This window comes from Melanerpes formicivorus, unplaced genomic scaffold (assembly GCF_026170545.1).
Source record: "Melanerpes formicivorus ecotype bairdi unplaced genomic scaffold, bMelFor1.0.p_v2 SCAF_10, whole genome shotgun sequence".
Classification (NCBI taxonomy): Eukaryota; Metazoa; Chordata; class Aves; order Piciformes; family Picidae; genus Melanerpes; species Melanerpes formicivorus.
The window spans coordinates 13689851-13701150 of record NW_027142362.1 but is presented as its reverse complement, the minus strand read 5'-3'; the positions used below and the strand labels follow the sequence as shown (position 1 = coordinate 13701150).

The window sequence follows — 11300 nt, the reverse complement described above, 5'->3', positions numbered from 1 at the left end:
ATGACTTCTTTTTTTCATGATCTCATAACCCAAATCAATGTTTCATAGTGTAAACAAGGCTGTTGTATTGTTTTGTGGTTTAATGTTCTATCTTGCAGTCTGGTCAAAAGAAAAAATTGAGGAACTGAAAACCAGAGGGTTGACTTAGTTTTACTGAAATGGAGGAACTGGATAAAATCTTGCAAGCCTAACAGTAATGGCAAAAGTACCGGATTAATAGCTAGGGCATGAGAGCTGCCTGCCAGGAGGCATAGGAAATTTGAGGTCAGAGGATGGGTAAGAGTTGAGTAAGGGACAAAAACATTGAAATGTAAGAAATAAAAAATGTTATGGACAAGAATAGAAATACAGAGTGTGTTGGAAACGGCTAGACTCTGTGTGCTCCAGTCACCCAGTTTCTAAAACAACCATAATTTCTGTGCCTAATTCTAAATACACTATCAACCCTGCATGCATATGTACAGTAAAGATCCAACCAAGCAGAACCACTGTTTCCACTGAGGGGCAGACCAGAAAGGCTGAAGGAAGGGATTTTGAGGTATCTTACTGTATGTAACTCATTAAAAGGCTGGTGCACGAAAGGAGTAGTTTTGCACATGAGGAGAATGCGATCCACTGATTAGCCAGATTTTAAGATATCCGGCCAGGATAGAGTGTGAGATTTTGAGATGGGTCCTGAGACAGTGGACTACTGAAAAAGAAAAGTTGGAACATGGCCTATTCAGTTTGACAGACATGGTTTTGAGTCCCTTCAGGTTGAAACCAAGTCTTTTGTATCCTGGTAAATGTTCTAACCACAGTGCCACCAAGTGGAAAAGGAGCAAGACCATATCCTTCCTTGACTCCTGCTCACATTTTTAAACAGGCTGGTTTATGTGCACGCATGGCAAGAGGTTTCAGGGCTTAGCTTGCCAATTTGACAATGGTACTTCTTCAAGGCTAGTATTTCTCTGTATAGAGAGGGCAAGATTTTAACTCAGACTCCTCCCTTCATAGCTTATTGTCTGCTCTCAAGCTATGCTCTGTGGTAGTCTTGAGCCTTATGAATTCTGCTCTTGCATCAGCCTTGAATTTGCTCTGCATGCTTTGCACAGAAAGACTGCGCGCATCATCTTACTCAGATCTTTGTGTTGCTCCAGGGTCTAAGACCATAAAAGTATTTGGTATTGCCATAGCCGAAGTCAAACCTGGCCTTGTAATGCAAGTGTTCCTGTACATGGGATATAGTATCCCAGAAACACAAAAATTGGCCACAGCAAGAAGTCTGATCTGAAGGAAATAAATTAGTCAGTAATTATTTATAGAGAAAGGCCAGCTGAATATTAATTGGAATCAATGGCAATTACTGTGCTAGGAAGAAACAACTTAAAATGAAATCAATTAGAGGTAATGCCTTGAAGGAAGGATGATGATATTTAATTTAAATTGTTTTAAAGGGTATTCTGAACTCTTAAGTTATTGTTTCCATTAAGAGTTTTAAAACATTTTACATTAGAAATGGAATTGAATTTTTTTTCCTCAAAGGCAGAGATCAAAATGGAATATTGGCAGCTTTTTATTCCACAGGATACATCAGGAAGTATACAGAAGTTCACATTGTCCTACAGTTCTTTGCAAGTTTTTAAAAAGACATTAAGAGGCTGTTGGGGAGTGGGGTGTTTGATAAACTCCAAACATCCCCTCTTACTCAGATACAACTGAGAGGCTGAGGGAACTGGGAGTGTTTAGTCTGGAGAAGAGGAGGCTCAGGGGAGACCTTATTGCTCTCTACAACTCCCTGAAGGGAGGTTGTAGGCAGCAAGGGGTTGGTCTCTTCTCTCAGGCAACCAGCACCAGAACAAGAGGACACAGTCTCAAGCTGCACCAGGGGAAGTTTAGGCTGGAGGTGAGGAGAAAGTTCTTCATCGAGCGAGTCATTCATCATTGGAATGGGCTGCCCAGGGAGGTGGTGGAGTCACCATCCCTGGAGGTGTTCAAGAGGAGATTGGACATGGCACTTGGTGCCATGGTCTAGTCATGAGGTGTGTGGTGACAGGTTGGACTTGATGATCTTTGAGGTCTCTTCCAACCTTGGTTATACTGTGATACTGTGAACCCTATCTACAAAGTAGCAGTGCCTTCTGACAAATTGAGAATGATTGACTACTGGACTGGTACTCCTGATGAGTATAAATTTCCCAAGAATGTGAACTGGGAGTATAAAACAGATACTGATCTATATGAATTTGCTAAATGCAAAGCTTACCCATCCAGTTTAAGTTTTTCAGCTGATGGCAAGAAAATGGCCACTCTTGGGTCTGACACAAAAGTCAGAATTTTCCATTTTCTGACTGGGAAGCTCGTGGGAGTCTTTGATGAATCTCTGAGTATGTTTACTGAACTTCAGCAGATGAGACAGCAACTACCAAACGTGGAGTTTGGCCAATGTATGGCAGTTGAGCATGAGCTGGAGAAAGTGCATGCAGTAAGATTACTTAATTTAATTTCTGATGAAACTGGACTCTTCATTCTGTATGGAACAATGTTGGGCATTAAGGTCATAAATGTAGAGACTAACAGGTGTATTCATGTCTTGGGGAAGCAAGAGAACATCAGAGTGATGCAACTAGCATTGTTCTAAGGAGTAGCAAAGAAACATCATGCTGCAATCACTATAGAGAGGAAGGCATCTGAAAATCCCGGTCTCCAGAATATCCAGGCAGATCCAAATGTAATTTGCACTGCTTTAAAAAAAAAAAAAAACCAACATGTTTTACATGTTTACTAAATGTGAACCAGAAGACACAAAGAGGACAGATCCTGACAGATGTATTTAATGAGAAACCTTCTAAAGAATAGGTCACTGCCATTATCCACACAATCATGGGAGATATTCATAGCAAGATTTGTCCTGTTGAGTGCCCCAAAACAGTGGAAAAGTTCTGTGTACACAGCAGAAATGGTTATTACAATGGACACATATTTCACTGTATCATCAAGGGTTTCATGATTCAGACTGGTGGCTGTTTATGGGCGATAGTTTGGACTTGATGATCTTGAAGGTCTTTTCCAACCTGGTTAGTTCTGTGATTCTACTTAATCCTTTTCACGGTATTAAATGGTAAATAACATGCACTGGTTTAAAATTTATATATTCTGGACACTCTTCATAGTTTATTTATTTCTTTATATTGGCAAAAAACAAAATATCAAAGGCCTGTTTCATATTTTTGTTTGGTTTGGGAGTTGGTTTTTTGTTTGTCTTTTTTTCCCCCCGCAACGATTATCTCTTTAGCTATAGTATTCACCAAGGCCTATATAGTCCCTGTGTTTTTGATGTTTTCTACTTAGAGATGGTGTTTCAAAAGTTAGGTACATTACTTCTTGTTGTTGTCTAGCTTCTAAATATGGAAACTGGAATATTAGTAGACAAAAATATTTCTCCACTTTTCTTGACAAAGGAAGGGGACACAAGTTATGAACTAAATTTTCTATAAGGTTTGTAGTACGTCCTGAAAGAAAACCATGTCCTATAATTGGCCTTAGGTATGACTAGCTCCAGTCTCATTTTTAGCACATGAGATAAAAGAGGTAAAAAGACACTTTCAGAATGTGTTAACTACTGCCATCCCATGGTCCCTAGTAGAGATTTTAACACTACCTGCACAAGCAGTATAGCATGCTCCATATAGTGTATCTACATTGTTAATCTTGTCTCCTTTCCTGTGCTTTCTGCTTGTACAGATGAAAGGACTGATGTTGTAGCAGTAATGTTTCCTGAATGGTATGGAATGCATGTTGCTTCATATTTTGGGTGCTTTGGCTTTTTATGACAAATTGCCATTCTCATTCTCATGAGGGACTATAGGAACACACTCCCACTCTCTTATATATGGTTTAAAACTTTTACACATGTGCATGCAGCTTGCACTTTCTCCCGCCCCTATGCTGAGAATGAACGTGTTGTTTGGAATGATCTATAGCAGATGCCTCAGTGTAAACTGTATTGGTTGCAGTGGTTTGGCATTACCTGAGATTCTGATAGAGGGGAAAGGGAAGGAACTCCCAGGTGAGCTTGTTCTGGTTGTGAAACCAGGATTTGCAGCAGCTCATCCTTCACTATGGGTTAAGGTAGTTAGAGCTGATTGCAGGGCACCTTAAGCTCTCCAGAGCTTTGCCAGATAGAGAAGGTTGGGAACAGTTGTCCTAAGCTGTATCAAGTGCATCTTTATCAGACTTGTTCTGCGCAGTTCATCAATCTCCAGTAAAGTTGTCAGAGCAATCATTTCACAGAAAAAGCATAAAAACAGATACCCTTTTTCTGAAACTTTGTGTATTCTCTGAAGGATGCACATTTTGAATGCATCAGGCCATCTGCTTGGGGGATCCCAGCAGCTCAAGCTGCTTCGTGGTTTGCATTACTTCAAGTTATTATTTATAATTTTGCAGCTGTCTTGATGTCAGTGCCACACTTACAGAGTTCAAAGTTGCCTGCCTAGCAAGCACTTTATTTCTGACATTTCCTTCCCTTCTCTAAGGAACTGCTTCTCTCACTGTTTCTCTCCCTTGTCCTTAAACACAGACAGTCTTCCACCAGCTATCACTGCAGGGTCAAAGGAACACTGTGCACCCTCAACTGAAAGATGTTTTGCCTAATGCAGACAAACGGATGTGGGGGTTATTTGATGAGTGTCGGTGACGGAGACTGGAGTCAATACAGGCAACCAATATGATCTAGTATTGCTCTAGTATTGTTCCTTTATTGTACTAGTATTGTTCATTTATTAAGGGAACTTCTACAACTTATATAGACTCGGAGAGCATCGTTGGCATAGCTTCATTGGTTCCCCATGAGTGACCACCCATCATACTATTATAGAGTATTGGTCAAACTACTAACAACACACAAGGTTGTTGATGCAGGTGTGCGTCCTGTTATTCCCAGATAACTTTCTGTGTTTATAGCTACCAGTGCCCTGCTTTAGTTCCATGCTGCAGGCACAGCACTGTTATGCTAAACTGCTAGCTACTCCTGCACTTATACTGAGCATGGCCTACAACCATGTCAGGCTCTAAGCCTATATTGCCAGAATGCTCACACTACTTATTGCCACTATTGCCACAGATGAGCTTCAAGACACACACTGTACAGATTAGGATTTTGTAGTTAGTTGCTTACAGCAGTGCAGGCACATTGTATTGGTTTTGGCTGTATTCAGGAAAATTAGTTTCTTCTTTTGTTTGCAAGGGGAAGGAAAAAAAATCTTATCAGCCTTCCTCTTTTTGGATGAGATTTAAAAAAAACCACTATATATTTTCTTTTCTTTCTGCACATTTTTTTTCATCTAGCTCTGTTAACATATGGAGAAGTTATCTTCAAAAGCTTGAAGGCAGTTCCCCTCAATTCATGAAACAGAAATACCATGAAGACAATTGGGAAAGTGATTCCTAATTGTGTTGTGCTTTGGGGTGAAATCTGTAGACTATCCAAATAAACAACCGAGACATAGAAAGTATGCAGATTATTTCTGGAGCTCAGAGAGGATTCTGTTGTGGTGCAGTCTGTAAGGACATCACTGAGTTATTCTGTAATAGTAAAAAATCTGGTCTTTTTGTAACCTCACATAGTTAGAGGTTTTCCATTTCACTTAAGCTAGATTTTCAGGGGTGTCGGTGCCCAAACTTCATTGTTGTTGCTGATTTAAGCATTGCTTAAATGCAAACATGGTGCAGTAGGAAGTCTCTGTGAAAATTGCAGTGACCTTTCTTTTAATAGGTTCAGCAAGGTGTTTATCAAACTTTCTTGGTAAGCAGCAATTAGGTAACAAACCATTTCACAGAATAATCTCTCATAAAACTCTTACTGCTCTAAGCACTGATGATTTCCCCACATCTTTGGTGCAACACTTGCAAAACATTTGAATGGAGTTTGCACTTCCTGTGTGTAAGAAAAGTGATGTTTACTGCCTGCACAAGCCTCCAGAGAAACATTCTGCATAGCTCTAATTCAAACTAGACCAGCTGGGCAGATAAATTATAATGTAAAACCACATAATTTCTATTAGAATAGTTTATGGAAATGAACAAAACTAGGTATGCTTGCCTTCATCAGGTTTTTCCTAAAAATGCTGAATTTACTATAATTAGTTTTGTTCTCTGCAGAAACCATCATTTAGTGGTAGCACTATTAAACAAGTGAAATACAAATTACAAGTGACATTTATATGATCATAATCATTCCTTCCTGGCTGCCAGGAATATTTTTTCAGAGAGGAACCTGCATTTTTGCAGATGGCGTGAAAAAAAATGAAGCTTGCAGAGCACACCATTATTCCTGCGAGGCTGTCAGTTCGTTAGTTGAAGCAGCCAAGTCTTGACGAGATGCAACTGATCAGCAAATGGGAAATGAGCAGGAGTATAAATCCCCAGCAAACTGAATCATTAACATTTGCTGCCTGCATCCTGGAAACCCAGTAAATCAAAAGTGTCATGATATATCAAGACAAAATATCATTACTAATAGGGATTAATTTGCTGCTGTGGGATTGCCAACCTTTGCTGAAAGGAGGGGGAAAGAAATCCAAACCTGCTTGTTAACTCTTGTTACTTAATTTCTTTTTCATTGAAGAAACAACTTTCTTGTGGATGTGTGTGTGTGTGTGTGTGTGTAGTATTAGATAACAGAGATTAAATTGTGTATAACCTTAAGCAATGTTAGAGTGACTTTATTTTTTTTTTAGTTGTGGAATGGAAGAAGATCCATTGTCAGCTTGATTAAACACTTGGTTTCCCAAAATACTCATTGATACTTCCAAAAGTTTCTGGAGTGCTCTTCTCTCAAAGCTTGCTATAGCTGTAAGCCAGTTTCGTGGCTCTCTTCAGAGACATAGAAGCAGGGAAGTGCTGGAGGAGCAGTCCAAACCCCCTAGAGTCTTCAGCCAACTGTCACAAAGAGGCCTGAGGAAATGCCCAGTCAGGCACAGCTTGTGGCCTGTGCATGCCTAGTGTGGAGGCAGGACTGTTCTACAGTCCCATGGTTTACTGATACACTGGTATAAGATATCATCAGCTGGGCTTATTTTTAACATCCTTGTACTGACACAAAGCAAGGCAGAGGACATCAGAGACAAGCTGGATCTTGAAGGGGAAAGATGAGATTAAACCAGGCTAATAGGAGTTGTGAGAGCATGTTACTTTTCTGAAAACCACAAGGCAGGGGGTGATAGTTGTGTGAACAAAGTGTCAGGTTGCTCGGTATCTGTAAGTTGCATAGAACTATAGTTTTAGTCAAAAATTGGCCCAACCCAATCATCTTTTGCTCTCTTTGCATGCTCTGTCCCTATTTAAAGTAAAGGAGAGAGGCATAGGACATAAAGGAAAGTGTGGTAAGAAACAGAAGAGAATTGCTGAGATAGATTTCTTCGTCTACTACCACCACTACGTTTCAGATTAATTTTTACTCCAGTTACCTCTTCTGCAGGTAGGCTGACAGAGAATAATTAAGAGATTGTCACATTTGGCTATTCAGCTTTCCCATGTTCCATTTTCCATCCATGTGCTCATGTACCCAGATCTAGTGCCATCCCTTAAAAAGTTCTTATGCTGGTTCTTTCTGAGAAGATAATTCACAGTCAGTCCAAAATCCACTTGCTCCTAAAGCCATTAGACATTTCAGTGCCTGTTTCAATTCAAAGTCACCATAAGCTTGAATCCTTTCTTGCTGATGAGTTGCTCCACTGATCTTCCATACTATGTCCTCAAACTCTCACCAAAGTTTTTTAAGTATCTACTTAATCTGCCAGGTTTATGTATGTTCTTCATAAATTTCTGATGCTTGCCCCTTTCTAATGATTTCTTAACTCTCCTACACAGACTATATCATTGTCTCTGTAAATACAGGACATGAAGTTATTAGAGTGCTCCATGACTACTGTACAAGTAGAGAATGGTACAGTTGTAACATACCTCTTAAGTGATTTAGGTTTCTTAAGTTGTAACCCTCCTTTCTTACTGTCTCCTAAACTATAGTATCAGAAAAGGCTTTTACCAGTTTCTTCCATTTCTTTTTGTCTGGGGTCATTACTCCATGTTTATGTCAAAGAGAGGACATATTTTCCTGTTATAAGCAACCCTCTCTCCATCTTTTTTTTTTTCTTTGTAAGTAAAGCAAGAAGGTGCATTTTATGCAGAGATCAAACAAGCACACAATAAACTGATATCCCCAGGTTCTTGCATTGACCTGAGACAATGTTGCTATATTGACTGTAATAATCCAAACATCCACACTGACACTAAAAGGGGAAAAGAACAATAGTCTATAAATAATTAAGAGAAAATCGTTTGTTCTCTGTTTAATGCCCAGAGATAAGCTCCTATTTCAGCTTGAGACGTGTTACTGCCAAAACTGATAGGCCAAGGTCAGTCTGAGTTTTGCACAGACCTCTCCTTGGAATAATATTCTCTTGTTCAGAGAAAGAGACTAAGTGCATCTTTGGTGTAAAGCTAATGCCTCAGACAGTGGGGCTTGTGCTAGCTAATGCCTGTGTATGCTCTAAATCATGGTTCTGTGGATGTGTTATATACATTTAGGCACTCCCACAGTGGTGTGTGCAGGAGATAAAAGAAATGCCATGCAGAAGAAGAATTCTTCCATGGCAGAAGTTGGGCTAGGCCAGTAGACACGTGCTACTGTTTCTAGCAAGCTCTGTAGAAGGAGTACATTGGCTAGAAATGGAAAGCCATATATGAGAAATACAAAAAGGCACTATGACTACTGACCTCTTGTTTGAGTGTGCCTTCAAAGGGTGCAAGACAGTTTGGACTGATCTAGGTTTTTTTCAAGAATTGTCATGTGGAGGAAGCCTGTTTTATGCAAGCAATACTTTGAACCAGGAAAAAAAGTTCATTGTGGGAATAAGTCCACAAGTTAAGTAGAATGGTGGGGACAAAAGCAACCCTCTCTGACATTTTTCACATGTTTGACTGTGTGTGAATGATATGTTGTGTTTGGATGAAATTGCTGTGCAGAGAACAATGAGCTTATCAAAGTAGAAGACAAATATTAAACAACCCTGTGCTTCTATCAGTGACTAAATGGAAACAACGACAAAGCAAAATCCTCTCATTATGAAGCACTGCATTATACTTATAGCCCACATCTCGTGACTCATTTGTTTAATATGTGTATTGGATGGCTTCAGATGCATGATAAACTACCAGCTTGCCTACTGAGCTCAAGCTGACTTTATTAGCACCATCATTAAAAGCACATGCATAATATTCCATGAATTTAAAAGAAAGAAGCTCTTTTAATTAGTGTAACTCAGCTTAAAGTTCCCAATACCTAATTTCAGATTCAGCCATACAAAGTATAGTACCATATCAGGAACTGTAAAATGGCTTATTTGAGACAGACAGTCAAACCCTATGGTGTGCTCTGTTGTGCTTTTGGGTCCCCATTCACATAGACAGCTAGGAATTAGGAAGACTTTCTTAAATCACCTTAGTTACCATTAATGAAGCAGTGTCAGCTCAGTTAATATGTAACACAGATTGTTAACGTGGATGATATATACCATGGTTGTGACTTCTATTGTTTTTTTCCCTGGATCACTTAAAATACATATGCATAAATTCACATTATTATTAAGTAGGCTACTTAAAGTCCTTGTCTGCCATGGGCATTCTTCTTCCTTTCACCCAAGCATAGCTGTTGACACAAAAGATTACTTTTTAATCTGATTTCTGCTGTATCAAACAATGGCAGATGGCAACAGCTGAACAGTGCTCCAGGCTGGGAAGGCTCTGGCATAGAAAGCCTTGTCTGTGTGCTTTCACTTTGCCACACTTCAATTTTCAGAAACTTATGCTGCAAAAGGAATCTATCCATTTGTAGCGTACTCACCTTGCCCAATTGAGCAGTTTGTCATATTGCAACTAATATGTTAATATAATTCTTGTTTGCAGAGTAGTTCTATGTGGACCTCTTGGTCTATGTACTTCCTGGATAATGTGGTCTTCAGATTCTGCGTTTGCATCATCTTTTCTGATGACCTCACTGGCCTCTTACAACTTTCATGTTATTCTCAGACACAGGGCTTTTAAGTCAGTTAGAAATTAAGAATTTATGAACAAACAATCCTTCACATCTTGGTTTAATGCATCTTCCTTTTTTTTAAGTTGAAATAGGGCAAAGGTTTCCTTTGACACCATTCATGAAAGGTTGCTCTCTCAAGATGAGGTGGAAATTTATCAGGAAATATGACCCACTCTTAATGTTCCATGCAGTTATCTGGAGTTTTCTGGAAAATCGCTCAGAAAAACAAGAAAGAATGGCATAGTAAATCCCTTACCTATGTTGGGTTTTGTGCATTTGATGAAATGTCTGTTCCCTTACAAAGATTAGTATTTGCCCTGCCCTCTGTTACTGAGTTGCATACAGCTGCCTTTTTATATTGTATTTGAAGGAACAGTTCTCCTGACAAGTATTTTGTGCCTCCTGCTGTCACCACAAATACTGTAGAGTCATTCGTGAAACGGTTCATGAATTAATATAGGGGAATATCTTCTATCCCCATGTTCATAGCAGATGAACACCAGGAAATGAAAACAGATTCATCTACTGAATTTTCCCAAAGGTTCTCTATGATGGCATATACCTTCTATTTTTTATCCCCACCCCCACACCCCCACACCCCCACTTTATTTACATAATGTGAACTTAATCCATAGCAGATAGGAAGTTGGGGCAAAATGAGAGTCTAAGACTCAGAGTTAATTGTATGCTTTTAAATTAACAATTTTCAATATATTCCAATAACTTTTAAGACTACTTCTGAATGCAAGATTGCATTGTTGCCCTCAGAAGAGCCATCTGAATAGTACTGATTGCAGATGCCTACTAAAAACACACATACTGAGTGTTTGTCAGACTAAGCTCCTAGATTAAGAGGGTTCCACTGACAGATTTGTTTTTGCACATTCTCAGCCAAACAAGAGTCTTGACCTTTCTAAGAGCATCTTCCTTCATCTTCATTTGGCATACTGTATAGATATGTATGTATATATCATTTATACTTACGTACATACATTTATGTCTGCATATAAATGTATGTATATATGTGTTTATGCATAGTGTTTGTTAATATCAAAGTCAGTTGTTCAGTGGGTCTTTACAGTCTTAAAAGGTACTTCACTGAACTTCACTTGAAATTCACTTGAAACCTTGATTTCCTCCTTTGAAAATGGAACGTTGCCATTCATTTTTCAAAGGGTTCAGGTCAAAGCTACAACAAAAGAATAAGGGCAGGTTTTAACAAGAG

At 39.2% G+C, this 11300-nt stretch overlaps 1 pseudogene; it reads left to right on the top strand.

The window, feature by feature from the left end:
• The first annotated feature begins 272 nt into the window (after nt 1-272).
• Nucleotides 273-3030, top strand: LOC137444028 (peptidylprolyl isomerase domain and WD repeat-containing protein 1 pseudogene; annotated as a pseudogene).
• Nucleotides 3031-11300: the final 8270 nt, after the last annotated feature.